Raw genomic sequence first — 16,824 nt, 5'->3', positions numbered from 1 at the left:
AAATAATGGATTTGGCCCAGTACATCATGGATAGAGCCCTCCCCACCATTGAATGCATCTACATGGAGCAATATCCGTCATCAAAATTCCTCCCCCCACCCATGACATGCTCTCTTCTCATCAGGAAGAAGATACAGGAGCCTCAGGACCCACACCACCAGGTTCAGGAACAGTCATTACCCCTCAACCATCAGGCTCTTGAACCAAAGGGGATAATTTCAGTCAACTTCACTTGTCCCATCAATGAAGTGTTCCCACAACCTATGGACTCACTTTCAAGGACTCTTCATCTCAGCTTCTTGATATTTATTGTTTACTTATTTATTTATTTTCATTTTTCTACTTGCATAGTTTGTTGTCTTTTGCATATTGATTGTTCGTCCGTCCTGTTGGGTGCAGTCGTTAATTGATTCTCGTGTGTTTCTTGGATTTACTGAGTATGCCCACAAGAAAACGAAACTCAGGATTGTATATGGTGACATATATGTACTTTGATAATAAATTTACTTTGGTCTTTGAATTAATTCTATTGGCTGAGTCCACTGCCAGGAACATACTGCTTGGGTTACCCAAGGCCTGGGAAATGTGAGTGGTAACTGCCAGGTTAAAAACCAGCCCCCATTTCAATGGCTGAAGCCTGAATTATATTGAAGTCTCTTCAGTTGTGAGGAAAAGCACCAGGGGTTATGTACACCATGGGATGAAGATTTCTTCCTGTTTTCAACATTTTAGTCCCATGTTCCTTTCCTACTGTTTGTGTTGGTGCTAATATTGGGATCAAACAAGAGAAGGTCTGCAGATGCTGGAAATTGGGAGGAGGGGAGTGGGGTGGGAGAAATACTAGGTGACAGGTGAAACCTGGAGGGAGAGGGATGAAATAAAGAGCTGGGAAGTGGATTGGTGAAAGACACAGAAGGCCATGGAAGAAAGAAAAAGGGGGAGGAGCACCAGAGGGAGGTGAGGGCTGGCAAGGAAATAAGGTGAAATGGGGAAAAGGGGATGGGAAATCGTGAGGGGGTGGGAGTGGTGTCATTACTAGAAGTTTGAGAAATCAATGTTCATACCATCAGATTAGAGGCTACCCAAATGTAAAAACAAGGTGTTGTTCCTCCAACCCAGGAAACCTTATGTTTCTCTCTCCCCTCCCCCCATCTTTTAAATCTACTCCTCAGTGTTTTTTTTTCTCTGGTCCTGCCGAAGGATTTCGGCCTGAAACATTGACTGTGCTGTTTTCCATAGACACTGCATAGCCTACTGAGATCCTCCAGTATTTTGTGAATATTGGGACCAAAATATGTTTGTGTAGTTGTTGTAGCGGCCAGTTCTAACCAAACCAAATTGCCACTGCTGGCGACCCCCCCCCCCCACGGATTTGTTATACTTGTATGGCACACCCTCAGCCCCAGTAATGATTGTTCCAGAAATCAAAGATATGTATTTGATCCTTAATTAGCAATTAGCAAACATACAATCTTGAAGTGATGGAACTTAAGTGTACCCTAGTGTAAGTTAAGCATAACTGAACTTTCAACAAAAGACACAACATCCATCTATCCCCAGTTGAAAACGGCACAGAACAAAGCATGAATACGTAGCTTATTCCCTTTGTTTTTACCTCGTCCCAAACTCATGTTACCATAATAAACATGCAATACAGAATACAAAGCAGATAGAGAACAGGCGCATGGCTCCCACAGTTGCAAATCTCAAAAGTGGTGATACAATTGCACCTCAAGTAATGCACAAAATTAACTTCAGGAATGAAGTTATAAAATTCTGGGAGTACTCAGCAGATTGGACTGGATATGTTAGGAGTTAAACAGGGTTAATACTTAGGTCAAAAGCACTTTATTAGAACTGGTGGTCTGCTGGGCAGTCATTGTTCCGATAGGTTAACTCTGTTTGGATCTCTGCAGGCACTGACTGATCTGCTAAGTGTTCCTCCCGCTTTCTGTTTTTATTTCATATTTCCAGAATCTGCATTATTTTAAAATTTATTTCATGTTTTTGCCGTCAGTACCTGTTAGACTGATTTCAGGAATCTTCCTTAATTTTGACTATATTTGTACTGATTTTCCTTCAATTATTGGAGAGATCAAAAGCACATTTTTTTCAAGAACTGATTTCCAGATGTTCTGATTACAGCAGAACGTAAACAATGCTAAAAATTAGATTAGTCCGTATTATTCTGTGTCCAGCTGCTGCTGGAACTAATTTGAAAGATTAGTGCGTCGTGCTGGGTGAAAATGTTTCACCAACAGGTTCTGTTTACCAGGTCACTTGGTAGAAGAAAACTCATAGTCCTTTTTTCAAACAGTTTCCCATAGTGATAGTGGTTAAAAATTCTAATTTTAAGACATTTACAGGATGACATCTTGAAAGTGCCTTGATGTGATAGAAAGGTTAAATGCTCTTGTTAGAATGAGTGCTGAATTTCAACCAACTGCTTAAGTATTCGGAGACTCTGTGTACATTGTGAAGCCCCTCAAAAAAAAAGTGTTAAATCGTACAGGTCAACAGAGCTAAGCTTTGTCTCCTGTTATTTCCAGTCCTGTGCCTTCTGCTCTCCTCAGCAGTAGGTCCAGTCTTGGCCTGATTTTGTGCAAGGAGACTTTGTTTGCTGAGGACTGTATAGTACGGCTCTCTGGCTCACCCTGCAATGACTTTGCCTGCGCTGTTTCATTCTTGGAAAGTTTAATTGTTTCCCGGGAGATGAAATGCTAAGCTTTCTGGCAGCTTTAAGTCAGCCGGAGTCTGAAGAGCCTTTGGAACTTAGTTGCAAACGTCTCTGTCTGTAGCAGGCGAGGTGGGGGTAATTGTAGTTGGATCGCACACAGCATGAAGCAAACCACAGAGCAGTGCAAAGTCTGCATTTCCACCACGCGTCATGAGTACTGTCGCAGCGATGACATTACCCAGCCAATACTGAACCAAGTTCAGGCACTTCTTAAAATGGGAGAGAAAGAGATGAATATTGTCTGGTAAACTCCCTCAGTCCAGTATTTGTAACAAATTATCTGCTCTAACTTCCTAGTTGAGTATTGGTGGCTTGTTAGAAGTAAGGAATGTGAAAAATGCAAGAGATAATTGCAACTAAAGACTTTTTGAATGAAAGTGTCATGAATTGAGATTTAAATCAGTGGCCAATTCAATTCTCTGAAAGTTGTATTACAATCACAATTTGCAGTGCTATGTGAAAACCTGTGACCTACTGTTCTCAGCTGTCCCCATGATTTGGAAAACTGCAGCTGTTAGAGATTAAAGCTATACAGACTGAATGGTAATGATGCACTCAGCACAGGAGGTGTTCCTTTCTAACACTGCCATAAAAGTTCAGAGGGGATAGGATATGGTCTTGGATCAACAGGTTTTCCAAGAGCTTTTGTCTTTATGATGGTATTTCCACCTGTGCATCAGAAAGTGGTTTGTTTCAGCCTTTTGCTCTGGATTGTCCCATTAGGAGCTAAAACGAGAGCTTGAGCTCCAGACTCCAAGTTGCCTTTCAGTGTAGCAGCCAGCCTCTGTGCTTGGAAGGGAGTCCCTCACTGTATTGTTTATGGAGGCCCAGAAAACCTCATGGCTCTGTACAGTTTTCATATAGCCAAATAGTTTGTTTAACTACAAAGGCACGAGAATCCTTCCACCATCTAACACTATTCTCCAATAGAACATACAATGATAAGAAAGCAGTATAATCAATGAAACAGGCTGTATATCTGCTGGAGAAACTGGAGTTTGGTGTTACCTCTCTTGATCAAACCATTACCTTATTACTTGTAATAACTAATGCTCATGTCTTTTTGTCCGAGTCCACTTGAGGTCAATCAGCATAACCATTAGCACAGGGGAGGTGTCACAGTGGGACTGGTGTTTGGTCTCGTGCATGTAAGCAGTCCCAGGTCTCATGGCTCTTTTAATGATGAATATTCTTCCACCAAATCCAAATTTAATAGGCTGTCTTCCCATTCAGTAATTTGATAAAAACTTTATTGTGCTGATTTTGCCTCTGAATGCAGCAAGTGCAGTCTAAAATGTTAGTGAACTATCCTGGATAGGAAAAATGCAAGAAAAGTCATTGAAACTTGAGAACTTTACTTTGTAAAGAGTCTTAGCTTCTGATTTAAATCTCTGGAACAATTCAGCTCCCTGAAGATTGTATTGCAATCATAATTTGCAAAGCCATGTGAAAATACGTGACTCGCTGTAATCAGGCATTCTGTGGTTGTGATAAGGTCTTTCTTCCCTTCTCCACTCTATAGTTAGTGGAAAAATACTTCACATGGCAGCATGTAACAGTACATCTGCTTTGCAAGTTTACAGGCTCAGTTTTCTTCTACTAATGATGAAAAAATTTAACATTAACATTGACTGTTTATTCATTTCCACAGATGCTGCCTGATTTGCTGAGTTCCTCTAGCATTTTGTGTGTGTTGCTCTGGATTTCCACTTCTGCAGAATCTCTTGAGTTTATGATGAGAAAGTTGATTCAGTTGAATTAATGAATTAGTAATATTGAATGTTCCACTGACTTACTTTTTGCATGACATTCATGCCTCTATATAGAGATTTTCTAACAAAATGTGTTAGTGTTTATTTCTGTTCATTGTAATCTCAATTCTCTATCACTGATTTCATGCAGTCTCGTTAAGTGAATAGTGTTCACCAGATTGATTCCTGGGATGGCAGGACTTTCATATGATGAAAGACTGGATGAACTGGGCTTATACTCGTTGGAATTTAGAAGATTGAGGGGGGATCTGATTGAAACGTATAAAATCCTAAAGGGATTGGACAGGCTAGATGCAGGAAGATTGTTCCCGATGTTGGGGAAGTCCAGAACGAGGGATCACAGTTTGAGGATAAAGGGGAAGCCTTTTAGGACAGAGATTAGGAAAAACTTCTTCACACAGAGAGTGGTGAATCTGTGGAATTCTCTGCCACAGGAAACAGTTGAGGCAAGTTCATTGGCTATATTTAAGAGGGAGTTAGATATGGCCCTTGTGGCTAAAGGGATCAGGGGGTATGGGGGGAAGGCTGGTACAGGGTTCTGAGTTGGATGATCAGCCATGATCATACTGAATGGCGGTGCAGGCTCGAAGGGCCGAATGGCCTACTCCTGCACCTATTTTCTATGTTTCTATGTTAAAAGCTCAAGAGTTATGTTATTAAAAATGATCAAATCAATCCTTGGGAGAAATGACCAGTAAAAGTGCTATAATCCTTGAAAGGTGAAGAAGGCAGGGACTATCAAAGGGGAATTCCTTGAACAGTGGAAAAATGCAGCTTCCTAGTCAGGAAGCAGAGGATCAGGACAAATTGAGTGGCTCTTTCAAAGGTCCAGCGAAAATACGATCGGTTAAATATCCAGCTCTCATGTTGTATAACTTGGTGATGAGTCCTTACCAAGCAATACAATTATATACCATGGTCCATTGTAGATGAAATATGCTCCTAAATGTAACAAGTAAAGACAATATTAGTGCAGAAAAGATAGACCTGGGGCAGAATTTGCTGAACTAATGATTATCTGATGTATTTAAAATGCCTTTAATGTTATATCCGGGATTACACTAAGATAAAGTTTGAAAGATTGATACATTTGTGAAAATTAAATGTTTTGTTCCCAATAATTGATTATGAAGTCAAAGTGATTGAAAACCAAGGGACTGTTTAACTTTGATGCTTTCTATATTGTCAGTCATCAGGATATTACGAATGAGTTTGTAAAGATCTGATTATATCCATCAAGCGCCCATTTACACTCATCCCACATTATATACTCCATCTTCCCATCAACTCCACCCACTAGGGGGCAGATTATAGCATCAGTTAACCCACCAAGCCACATACATTTGAGTTTGTGGGGGGAAACCGGAGCAACCAAAGGAACGCCACACAGGAGGACTCCACACAGACAGCATCAAAAGTCATGCTTGAACTCAGGTCACTGAAACTTGCATATTTTAATTTAGAAATAAATGATTCTGGTTCAAAGCAGATCCCAATATGAAGCCCAGTGTAGCACAGGTAGTGGGAGTATAGGGTACTTCATTACTGCTTGAAAATGTAATATTAGTATTCAGAAAGTATCTTATCTTCTGGCAAATGTTTTCTAGGCATTTGTTGTCATTTTGCTGCAACTTCTAACCAGCAAGCCTTCTCTGTGCACCAAAAGTTCTGGAGCACTCTTCTCTCAGTTGTGGAGTTGCTATACCTTATTGACAGGAAGCTGCAATATTTTCACGTCTTTTTATACACGCAGTTTTAGTTAGAAGCAAGTTGTGCATAGTGCCGGTTTTGTGGGGAAAGCCTCCTCTCCAGGTGCTTCTGGGGAGAGTTGAATACAGTTTCACAGGCCGAAGCTTGAATATCAAACCCTAATGCAGGAATTCACCAAGAAGTGAATCTGTGCCTTTAAAATGTGTGCTGAGTTAATCTGTCAGCTGTTCATGGCAACTACCCCTCCTGCACCTGAAAACTAAATCTGGTTTTGTCTTCCCCACTCCAAAATTCGGAAGGGTTGTCGACTATTTGAATAGTTGACAGTACTTGAATTTGAACCACATAGTTCTACTGCAGTACAGCTGCTCCGCGCATAAACTATTCCTGCGGTTAATCAGATCACTAATATTTATCAGCTGTGCTACACTTCTATAACACATTTACAATAATTTATTGGCTTCCTTCTCATTGCATCATGCATGTGAACCAATCCAAGTTCCATCTTCGATGGTGCCGGTACTGTTTAAGAAAGAGCGCCACTATATTTTTGAGAGGTTGTATTTCCACCTGGTTATTCACTGTGTCTTTAGTTAAAGATTCCTCTTAGCAAAGAAATTTCTTCAGCCGGAGGGTGGTGAATGTTATGTTTTGTAATTCCAAAACTAACCGAAGGAAAAACACGGGGGCTAGGGAAACTACTTACCTTTTACTTCAGTGAGGTGATGTAATGACATATGCCATTCACGTATTTCTTACATATAACCCATAATGAATTATATAAACAACAAAGTACACTCAATCAAGCAATGTATTTACAGTATTACCCAAATATTACAGAAAAATTAAATACACAACAGTAAGCCTGTGGAACTCATTGCCAATGATCTCTGTGGGGGTCAAGTCATTGGGTATATTTAAAGTGCAGGTTGATAGGCTCTTGATTAATAAGGGCGTCAGAGGTTATGTGGAGAAGGCAGGAGAATGGAGTTGGAAAGGAAAAGTAAATCAGCCATGACCAAATGACAGAGAAGACTTGATGGGCCAAATGGCCTAATTCTGCTCCTATGTCTTATGCTCTAAGATCTGTGGAAGTCCCAGACAGGGGTTGTAAACAACATTTAAATTGTTTCTGTGGAACCTCAGCCAAGGTTGTGGCAGTGGGGAAACAACATGTGGGAATTCATCCTTATGTTTGAGTTTGCTGCTGCTTAACTGTACATGATTAGTACTGACATGTTCAATCTGTCCATGTGAAATGTAGATTTTCACCACTGAGCACTGTATTGACTCTCAGCATCAACATGAAAACTGGATTTTATCAATTTTGTCAGTACATTTTGCTTTGCAAAATGTTCCCAAAGAATAACTTTGTTATAAAGACAGAAGAGGCAGCAGGCGCTGAGATCTAGAACAACAATCAGTGCTGGAATGCAGTAGGTCAGGCAGCTTTGTGAAGGCAAAATTTGTACGTTGACATTTTCTGTTGAGATACAGTGTCCAGGTTGAGAGGAAACAGGAAAGATTGCCAGTATACAGCAGTGCAAACGGTGGGGAGGTGAAATACAGACTGCTAGGTGGAACCAGAAAGTGTGTGGAAGGAGAGCACCAAGGCTGTGTGCCAGATGAAATTAGAAAACTCAATGTTCATACCATCGGGTTCTAAGGCATCCAGGTGGAATATGAGATGCTGTTTTTCCAATTTGTGTTTGGCCTCTCAGACAGACTGGTGTGGGAGTGGGAAGGAAAGTTCCAACTAGGACATGCACTGGGAATGGCCATTGTGGACAGAAAATGCTACAATTGAATATGGATGGACTAAAATCTACATTGTTAACTAAATTCCCACCTCCATTTGTTGTTAATATCCATTTTGGATTGCAAGTACTTAGGTATGAGAAAAAATAAACCTAATTAGACAATAAACCCTGAATCTACTAAACTACCCCATCATAATAGAGGCTTTTTGTATTGTCTACAGAGGCATGAACATCAACAGTAGAGCGATCTTCTCTCAAGGGAGGTTGAGCTGGGAGTTGAACTCTACTTGTGGGCCCCACAGTTTCAGTAGTGATAAACTCAGCGAGTCAGGAACAGCTTCTGCCCCTTTGCCATCCAATTCCTAAACGGACGCTGAACCCACCAACACTACCTCACTACTTTTTTATTCCTGTTTTTTCCACTTATTTTATTGTAACTATTTATATACCATACTTAATACAACTCAGTTTTTTCTCTGCATTTATTTATCACGTATTTTATTGTACTGCTGCCGTAAAGTTAACAAATTTCATGACGTGCTGGTGATATTAAACCTGATTCTGATCCTGAATTTACTTAAATGTGGGCTGTTGTGGACAGCTCAGCAATTTTAAGATTGGAGTGGGATGAGGTGGTGGCGGGGGATAGTGATGACTGCCCCTCTGTGTTCTTAATACTTTGTCTCCCTTATTAATACTAAAGTAGTGAAATTGCTATGGAGTAGTGCAGATTCAGAAGGGACGGAGTAGTGCAGATTTAGATGGTTATCCTGGTGCTGTGGACGAAAGTTGTATCAGTAGGCATCAGGGCTGAACCTTTCTCCCCAAAGGCTTGCACTCATGCACTTTCACTTCGCCGAGCACCAGGAATGGGTATTCCACTGCACTGATCAGCAGAGCCTTCACTTTCTCTAAACACAAAACTACAATATGGAAACACGAGGAAATCTGCAGATGCTGGAAATTCAAGCAACACGCACAAAATGCTGGTGGAATGCAGTCGGCCTGAAGCGTCGACTCTTCCTATAGCTGCTGTCTGGCCTGCTGTGTGCCACCAGCATTCTGTGTGTGTTACCACAATATGGAGTCTCTTTATCAACAGAGAGTCACTGAGGAAAATCATTTGTACAATGAGGAGAGTTGTGTATTTTCCTTCAGATGGGCTTGGCTTTGATAGGGCAACTTGGACTTCGACTTGCGAAACTTAACAATGAACAGCAAGAAAATAGAGTTGGTTATTTTCAAAATAGGCATTGTAATCACCATCTTCTCAGTGTTCATTACAGGGTTTGCAACTGCTTTGTACTATGAATGGTTAAAGAATCAATAATGGATTAATTATTGCACTTTTGCTATGACTACTGAGTCACAGTGGTCAAGACTTCAGAGTAATTAATTGTCCGTGACTCACTGAGATATTTTTTTGAGAGATGATGAGGGATAGTGTACGCGTGGCTCTTCCTGGTTTTGTTTGTCCTGTAGAATTAAAGCAGTTAATTTTGTAGTCTTCAGGTGGTCATTTAGATATTTTGTGTAATCCTAATATACCCGATGCCAGCTAAGGACCCACTTTATCTGAGATCCGGCTTTTCAGCAGGAGCAGAAAATAATGCTGTTTAAATCAGTTTGCTTGTATAAAGCCCTGACTGGTTATCAAGATAATCATTAAAAAGCAAAGTGGAGTTGGAAGAGAGGGGTAGGGGACACTATTTAATTACTCCTCATCTGCAGACAATCTCCTGTTTAATAGCTGTTGAGACTCTTGTGTCTCGCAGGATTAAAATCAGTAGACATCTTTGTGGGTTTTTTTAACAGCACTTGGCAGAGTTTATTTTCTGAATTCCCACCCCCTTGGCAATGTGGCACATTCCTCACTGGAGAAGGAAGGACTTGCGGTGATTAGTTGTTGGAGTGGCTGCTTGCCTGACAGGGGGAGAGAGCCATGTTGAACACTAGAATTGTAAATTAACAAGTGGATTAAAAAGGGATTGGACGGACTGTTCAGCAACAAAAGGCTTTATAAGTGGGTAAGCTGGTAGTATTTTTGCTTATATTAAAACCAAATGTTTAATCTTTGGAAAAAATCTATTGACAGTTTTCAGTGACATTCTGTGGACAAGATTAAGTGCTTTCAGAGCAGCAAACGTGAACAAAAGGCAGGTTTCAGACCTGGTATCTGGTGTCATTTTGCCTTGTAAGCCTGACTGGTCTGAATTATCTAACTGCATGTTGCAGAGTTCCAGGTGCCGAAGAGATGAATTATTGCGTCTGAAGGCAGCTACGAATGTAAAGGAGGCTTTACATTTCAAGAAAATCTCTTTTTTTAAAAAATGGTTTTGAGATCTCAGTTGCACACCTTTCCCTGAAAAGTAGCAAAGCTTTTTTTTAACAATTAATTTAACTTATTTGCACTGTTGTCAGGGAATCAGTCATTTGCACTGCCCTTCACCTGGTAACAGGCACTACGGCAGCACAGAGTTAGCGCAACCCTACTACAGCTCAGGCCGTTCCGTAATTCAGATTCAACTTCCACACCGTTCTGTCAGGCGTCTCTATATGTCCTCTCCGTGGAATGCAAAGGTTTTCTCCAGATGCTCCAGTTTCCTCCCACAGTCCAGAGACGTGCCAGGTACATTAATTGGTCACCAGAAATTGTCCTGTGATAGGGTTCGGGTTAGTCGAGGTTGTGGGTTGCTGGGGCGACGTGGCTCGAAGGGCCTACTCCGCACTGTACCGCTAAATAAACAAACGAAACGGTGTTCGGTGTCCACTGGCACCCATCTCAAGTCTGTCAGGGTTTGAGCGTTTTAGCTTTCAATCCGAATGTGTGCTTTGTCATGCTGAATGCTTGGTTATGGTTTCCTAATTGGATTTCTGTATATTTCACAACTTTCACTTTAGATTTCATGGTTGGAAATCAACAGCAGGGTTGAGATTCTCTTTGAACATTAATGGGTTTTTGTACCTGTAACTGCATTTGACTATCATAGCCTCTCGTTGGATTTGTGCATATCTTTTCTTCAGGCTGTTTTTTCATATATTTACCCCTGGCTGGTGAAATCTAATACCCATGTTAGAACAGCAGGGTTACTGAATCCCATGAAGGCTGATTAAATTTTAAGAGAATAAAACTTCAGATTTGTTTTGTCTTGAAGAATTCTCATCAAACAGTATCTATTGTGCACCCAGTTAAAAAAGATACATTTATTACAAAAGATAATGACACTGAAATTTTAGTTGGAAGAACAACAGAGTCAGTGCTATAAAATAGGTCTGAATATTTAAAACCAAAGTTGGACATACTTACCTGAGTGGGTGAGATTCTTTTTACTCACAAATGACATGATGTGTTTTGGGCAAAACCAGTACTTACTGCCTTTCTGCAGTGAGAGGTCAGTTCAGATGTATAACTGAAACACACCTGAGCACGACCTGAACCTGAACATTAGTTGGTCCCACTGAACAACATGGGTCAAATTTAAAGACGTAAACACGAGAAATTCTGCAGATGCTGGAAATTCAAGCAACACACATCAAAGTTGCTGGTGAACGCAGCAGGCCAGGCAGCATCTCTAGGAAGAGGTACAGTCGACGTTTCAGGCCGAGACCCTTCATCCTGACTTAGCCCGAAACGTCGACTGTACCTCTTCCTAGAGATGCTGCCTGGCCTGCTGCGTTCACCAGCAACTTTGATGTGTTTAACTTGGGTCAAATAGCCAGGCTCTAACCCTAACTGGCCTTGAGGGGGCAGTGATGAGCTATCTTTTTCCTTCTCAAAATAGACGGGGAAAAGAGAACCATCAGGGAACACCAATATCGTTCCAAGCCAGGGTGGTGTGTGTCATGGACTGGGACCTGCAGGTGTCACCTCTGAGTGAACTTGCCTCCCCTGTCCTTCCCAGTCACAGCTTTAAGGGGTTCTCTTGAGGGGGAGAAAACAAGATAGGTTGCTTAGTTAACTTGGAGATGGTACAGACTGTAACCCTGATGTGTCTGTGGTGGATAACAACATCCTTCAAAGGGCAGAAGAGGAGGCTTAGGAAGGTTTAAAAAAATTATTTTCATTTTCCGATGTATCCGATTGTTCAAGATAATTAAACACTCTAAGAGTCTGCCTGCAGAAAGTCTGAGTCCTTCCAAGCATGCCGTCAATACTTGCATCAGTTCCCGGCTATTTTAAGGATGTATGGCACAGGATTCCCAAAGAATGGGAGTTCTGCAGTTAGCGGGGGGGGGGGGGGAGGAGTGACCAGTCTGTTGTGGGGTGCAATGGCCACAGAATTATAATCAGCCCCAAATTCCATATGTGGCAGACTAAACTTGTTCCCTATCACACCACAGGGTCAGTGAGACTATCCCCTCCCCCCCACCCCAACTGAGTCAGTGAGACTATCCCCTTCTCTCCTTCTCCCCCCACTGGGTCAGTGAGACTATCCCCTTCTCCCCTTCTCCCCCCACTGGGTCAGTGAGACTATCCCCTTCTCCCCCACTGGGTCAGCGAGACTATCCCCTTCTCTCCCTCCACTGGGTCAGTAAGACAATCCCCTTCTCCCCACCCCAACTGGGTCAGTGAGACTATCCCCTTCTCCCCCACTGGGTCAGTGAGACTATCCCCTTCTTCCCCACCGGGTCAGTGAGACTATCACCTTCCCCCCCCCCCCCCCCACTGGGTCAGTGAGACTATCCTCTTCTCTCCCCCCACTGGGTCATTGAGACTATCCCCTTCTCTCCCCCCTCCCCCCCACTGGGTCAGTGAGACCATCCGCTTCTCTTTCATAGAAACATAGAAACATAGAAAATAGGTGCAGGAGTAGGCCATTCGGCCCTTCGAGCCTGCACCGCCATTTATTATGATCATGGCTGATCATCCAACTCAGAACACCGCCCCAGCCTTCCCTCCATACCCCCTGACTCCCGTAGCCACAAGGGCCATATCTAACTCTCACTCATATCTCACTCCCCACTGGGTCAAAGGTATTGTTCCCTTTCTCCCCACTGGGTCAGTGAAACTCTTCCCCATCTCCCCCACTGTGCACCAGTACTGGCCAACAGGAGGAACATGTTGAAAGACATTTCTCAAGAAAGCACTGACGTTTCACCCTCCTTATCTTCCCACACCCACAACGTGCACTTGATTGGTTGTTCTAAAGTAAAGATGTGGTTGTCATTAAGAAGAGTGAAAGTGCAGTTTCTGATTCAGGATCTTTGTGTAAAGTGTTCCCAAGGTGTGAGGGTGCCTCTGTTCATGATGACCACGGGGAAGCTCAACTGAACTCCAAGCAGGCCACTGAGGCATAGCAGTGTTAATAACAAGATAAGCCAGGCTGTGGTGATTATGTGACACTTAAATGGAATTTAAAAACCTGGGAATCATATCGGAGGAAGGAAAGACTGAAAGACTTAAGGGTTCAATCAGTTCAAGGAAGAAATAAATTCAGGCTGTCAATCTGCACGACGAGTTTTGAGCCAGGAATTTCCAACTGTAATTTATTGTAAAGGAAACCTTGTTTGTGCATAAATGTAGCAGCTCCAGGGAAGTTCCTTGTCTTGGTTTCAGTATGCTAGAGTTGTACGAGATTATGAACAATCATATAGGTAGCAACTTTGGAGCCTAACATGAACAACCCTGAACATTAATAAACTCACTGTACGTTGAGGAAGAGGGGCGAGGCATATAAGGGTAGGAGGAAGGATTGGTTGGGGGCAAGAACTGAGATGGACATCAACTTTATCCTCAAGTGCAGAGACTGCACTGGACCAATTTAAACCGTAAGTCTGTCTTCCACCAGGAGAGTGTTTGAAACACCAATCAGAACTGCTAAAGAGTGAAGGAATGAGTTCAGCAGGGATCAGCACATCATAACTTGTAGATAGAATATTTCCCATAATCACAGCGGACTCTATAATCAATTAGGTTTATTGTTACTTTATCCACAAAGTTAATTGAGGAGCTTATTCTGTGCTAACTTTTAAGACTTTTGATATGTAATAATAACTCTCCTATTTCCATTAAAGATAACTCTTTTGAAAATAACTTTCAGAATTTATCATTATTTGCTTACAGAAGCTTAGAATTGTTATGCTGCTGGAGGAGACCATTCAGCCCATTGAATCTATGGCAGCTCCTGGTCGAGTAACCCTCTTAGTCAAATTCCAGTGCTTTATCCCCATAGTTCAGCAGGTCATGCATTTATTGTGAGCTAGGACAATCCTCTTCTGAGGGCATTGTTTGTCTAAAGAGCCTTTAATGGTTGTGAATTTCATATCTTAACTAAAGTTAATCTAAAAAAAATTTTAGAGTAGGTATGTTGGAAGCATTGAAAACCCATCATGTATCCTGCAGTATGTGTAACTTAGTCTCAAAGATTGTAAAGACTTTGGGATCAGACTGGTAATTTTACTGTGACCTGCATATTTTTGTGGGTACTAATCACTCATCATGTGCCAATTTCCATGATGCATTGTCCGATGCATTCAGTGAGCAGTGGCAAATGGACATTTTTCTTTGTCTCCAGCATTCCTTGATAAATCTTCTTCAAGTGCCTTTGAAGTGTTATTGGGATAGAAGTCACTTTGGTGCTGAGTCTCTGGTACCAATGACCTTGAAGCTAATAGCAATAAGTTTTAAAAGATGAAATTAGACAGCATCTTCTAATAGCCATGTAGTGCAGTTAGTAATGGAAATAAAAATTTCACTGTCCAAGCTAACTCTTTCCCCGAAGTTTCACACTGAGATTCTCTTTTGCCAAGTGACCTGACGGTTACATATATGAATATTTATGTGATGGATACTCACTCAAAGTGTCAGCAGAAGTCAATGCATATCTATTTATTGGTAAAGTTTAAATTGACTGGTTTTAGTAACTGACTAATGAGTATGCTGTTACCGCACAATCGCTTGTATAGGTGTGGCGTCTCAAGCCTTCAGATGTTACTACCTTCAGATATTATAAAGCAAGGTATTTCTTTCTTGTCTTCCCAGTTGTTTCTTCCAGTCCTGTCTATACTTTCAACTTTCTTTTGCATGCTATACTATATGTGTTCAGGCTTTGAATTAAATATTTTTCAATATTTTTATTAATATTATAAATTGCATGAATACAAATACAAAATTCATAAGGATACAAGTAAGTAATACAAATTACATTACATTCAAATCACAGTAATATGATCACAGAATCCCATATTCCAAATCAATCATGTAGAAAAACATTGAATTATGAAATGAAATGAAATAAAATAAAATAATATTATTTTATTTTTTAAAAAATCTACCCCCCACTACCAAAATGAGCTGGTTGGGAAAAAAAAGAGAAGAAAAAAAATACCTTACCATATAATATTATTATCATAATGGCTCAGATCCATACTTCAGAAAGGGTCCCCATAACATTAGAAAATCATGTTTAGAATCAGAAATTGAACAATGAATCTTCTCTAGATCAAGGCATAACATAACAGCAGATAGCCATTGAACATGAGTGGGCGGGGCAGCCTCCTTCCACTTGAGTAAGATCACCCTCCTGGACATAAGAGACGTAAAGGCCAATACCCGCAAATTAGATGTAGCATTATCCTCAACAATACCAAACATGGCTGTCAAAGGATTGGGCTTAAAACTAGCATTGAAAAGTGCAGAAAAAGTTTGAAATACATTTTCCCAAAATTTTTCAAATCTCGGACATGTCCAAAACATATGAATTAGTGTGGCCACTCCATTAGTACATCTATCACAGTAAGGGGAAAGATCTGCGTAGAAACGAGAGAGCTTGTCTTTAGACATATGAAGTCTATGTACCACTTTGAATTGTAATAAAGAATGATGAGCATGTAATGATGGAGAATTAATCAATTTTAAAATAATCTTCCGGCTCTCTTCAGATATGAAAATATGTAAATCCTTTTCCCAGTCCCCTTTTATTTTATCTAAAGAGGCCTTTTCAGTCCCAACAGCAGACCGTAAATGTAAGATATTGAACCGTTGTCAAAGGGTTTCGGATTAAAAATTGTATCTATTATATTCTTATCTGGACTTATAGGAAATGTATGTAATTGAGATTTTAAAAAACCTCTAATCTGTAAGTAACGAAAAAAGTGGGTATTGGAAAGGTTAAATTTCGTTGAAAGTTGCACAAAGGAAGAGTGATTCCCTCCAGCAAACAAATTCTGAAATCATTTAATACCCAATCTATCCCATTTTTTAAAAGATAAGTCAATTATAGATGGTTTAAAAAAACAATTAGAAAAGATGAGAGGGAGAATCTCAATAAACCGAAATGTTTTCTAAACTGTAACCAAATCCTCAAAGTATGTTTGACCACCACATTGTCAGTTAGTTTATTTAAAGATAAAGGAAGCAAGGATCCAAGTAAAGAAATAATGGAGAATTTCATAACAAAGAGTTGACTTCCAAAGAGACCCATATAGGACACTTCTCATGTTTAATGTAATATATCCAGAATGTAATATTTCGTATATTAACTAGCAAAGAGTCAAAAAAAGATTTAGGAATGAAAACAGGCACAGCTTGAAAAGGGTATATAAAGGTATATAAAGAAATACGTAAAATTAATGGGGACATGGCAACTCACCACTTTGAAGTTAATGACACTTTTAGGGAATTTTATTCCAAATTGTATAGTTCTGACTCTGTTAATGATAATATTACAATGAATAATTTTTAGATCAATTAAAATTCCTAATCTTTAGATAGATGATCGTAGGCAATTGGATCAACCTATTTTCCAGGAGGAATTTGCTCAGGCTATTTGAGAATTGCATTCTGGGAAATCCCCAGGACCCGATGGATTCTCTGGAGAGTTTTATAAGGCTTTTTCCTCCTTGC

At 40.6% G+C, this 16,824-nt stretch overlaps 1 protein-coding gene across 5 annotated transcripts in view; it reads left to right on the top strand.

Annotated features, from left to right (window-relative positions):
• shroom3 (shroom family member 3) overlaps positions 1 to 16,824 on the top strand; it is a 436,842-nt gene that overhangs the window by 308,875 nt on the left and 111,143 nt on the right. Inside the window, exon 1 of one of the 5 annotated variants that reach the window (XM_072253070.1) lies at positions 9,897 to 10,002. The exons of 3 other annotated variants lie outside the window; for them this stretch is intronic. The gene's annotated coding sequence lies outside the window, so the exon portion shown is untranslated. Of the gene's footprint in view, positions 1 to 9,896; positions 10,007 to 16,824 lie in introns of those variants that run through there. One more of the 5 variants, XM_072253067.1, reaches the window with a different exon arrangement.

The sequence above is a fragment of the Mobula birostris genome, chromosome 3, assembly GCF_030028105.1.
Source record: "Mobula birostris isolate sMobBir1 chromosome 3, sMobBir1.hap1, whole genome shotgun sequence".
In the NCBI taxonomy this organism is placed as follows: Eukaryota; Metazoa; Chordata; class Chondrichthyes; order Myliobatiformes; family Myliobatidae; genus Mobula; species Mobula birostris.
Note: the sequence above shows the minus strand (reverse complement) of the source record. Positions and strands in the feature narration are given on the sequence as shown.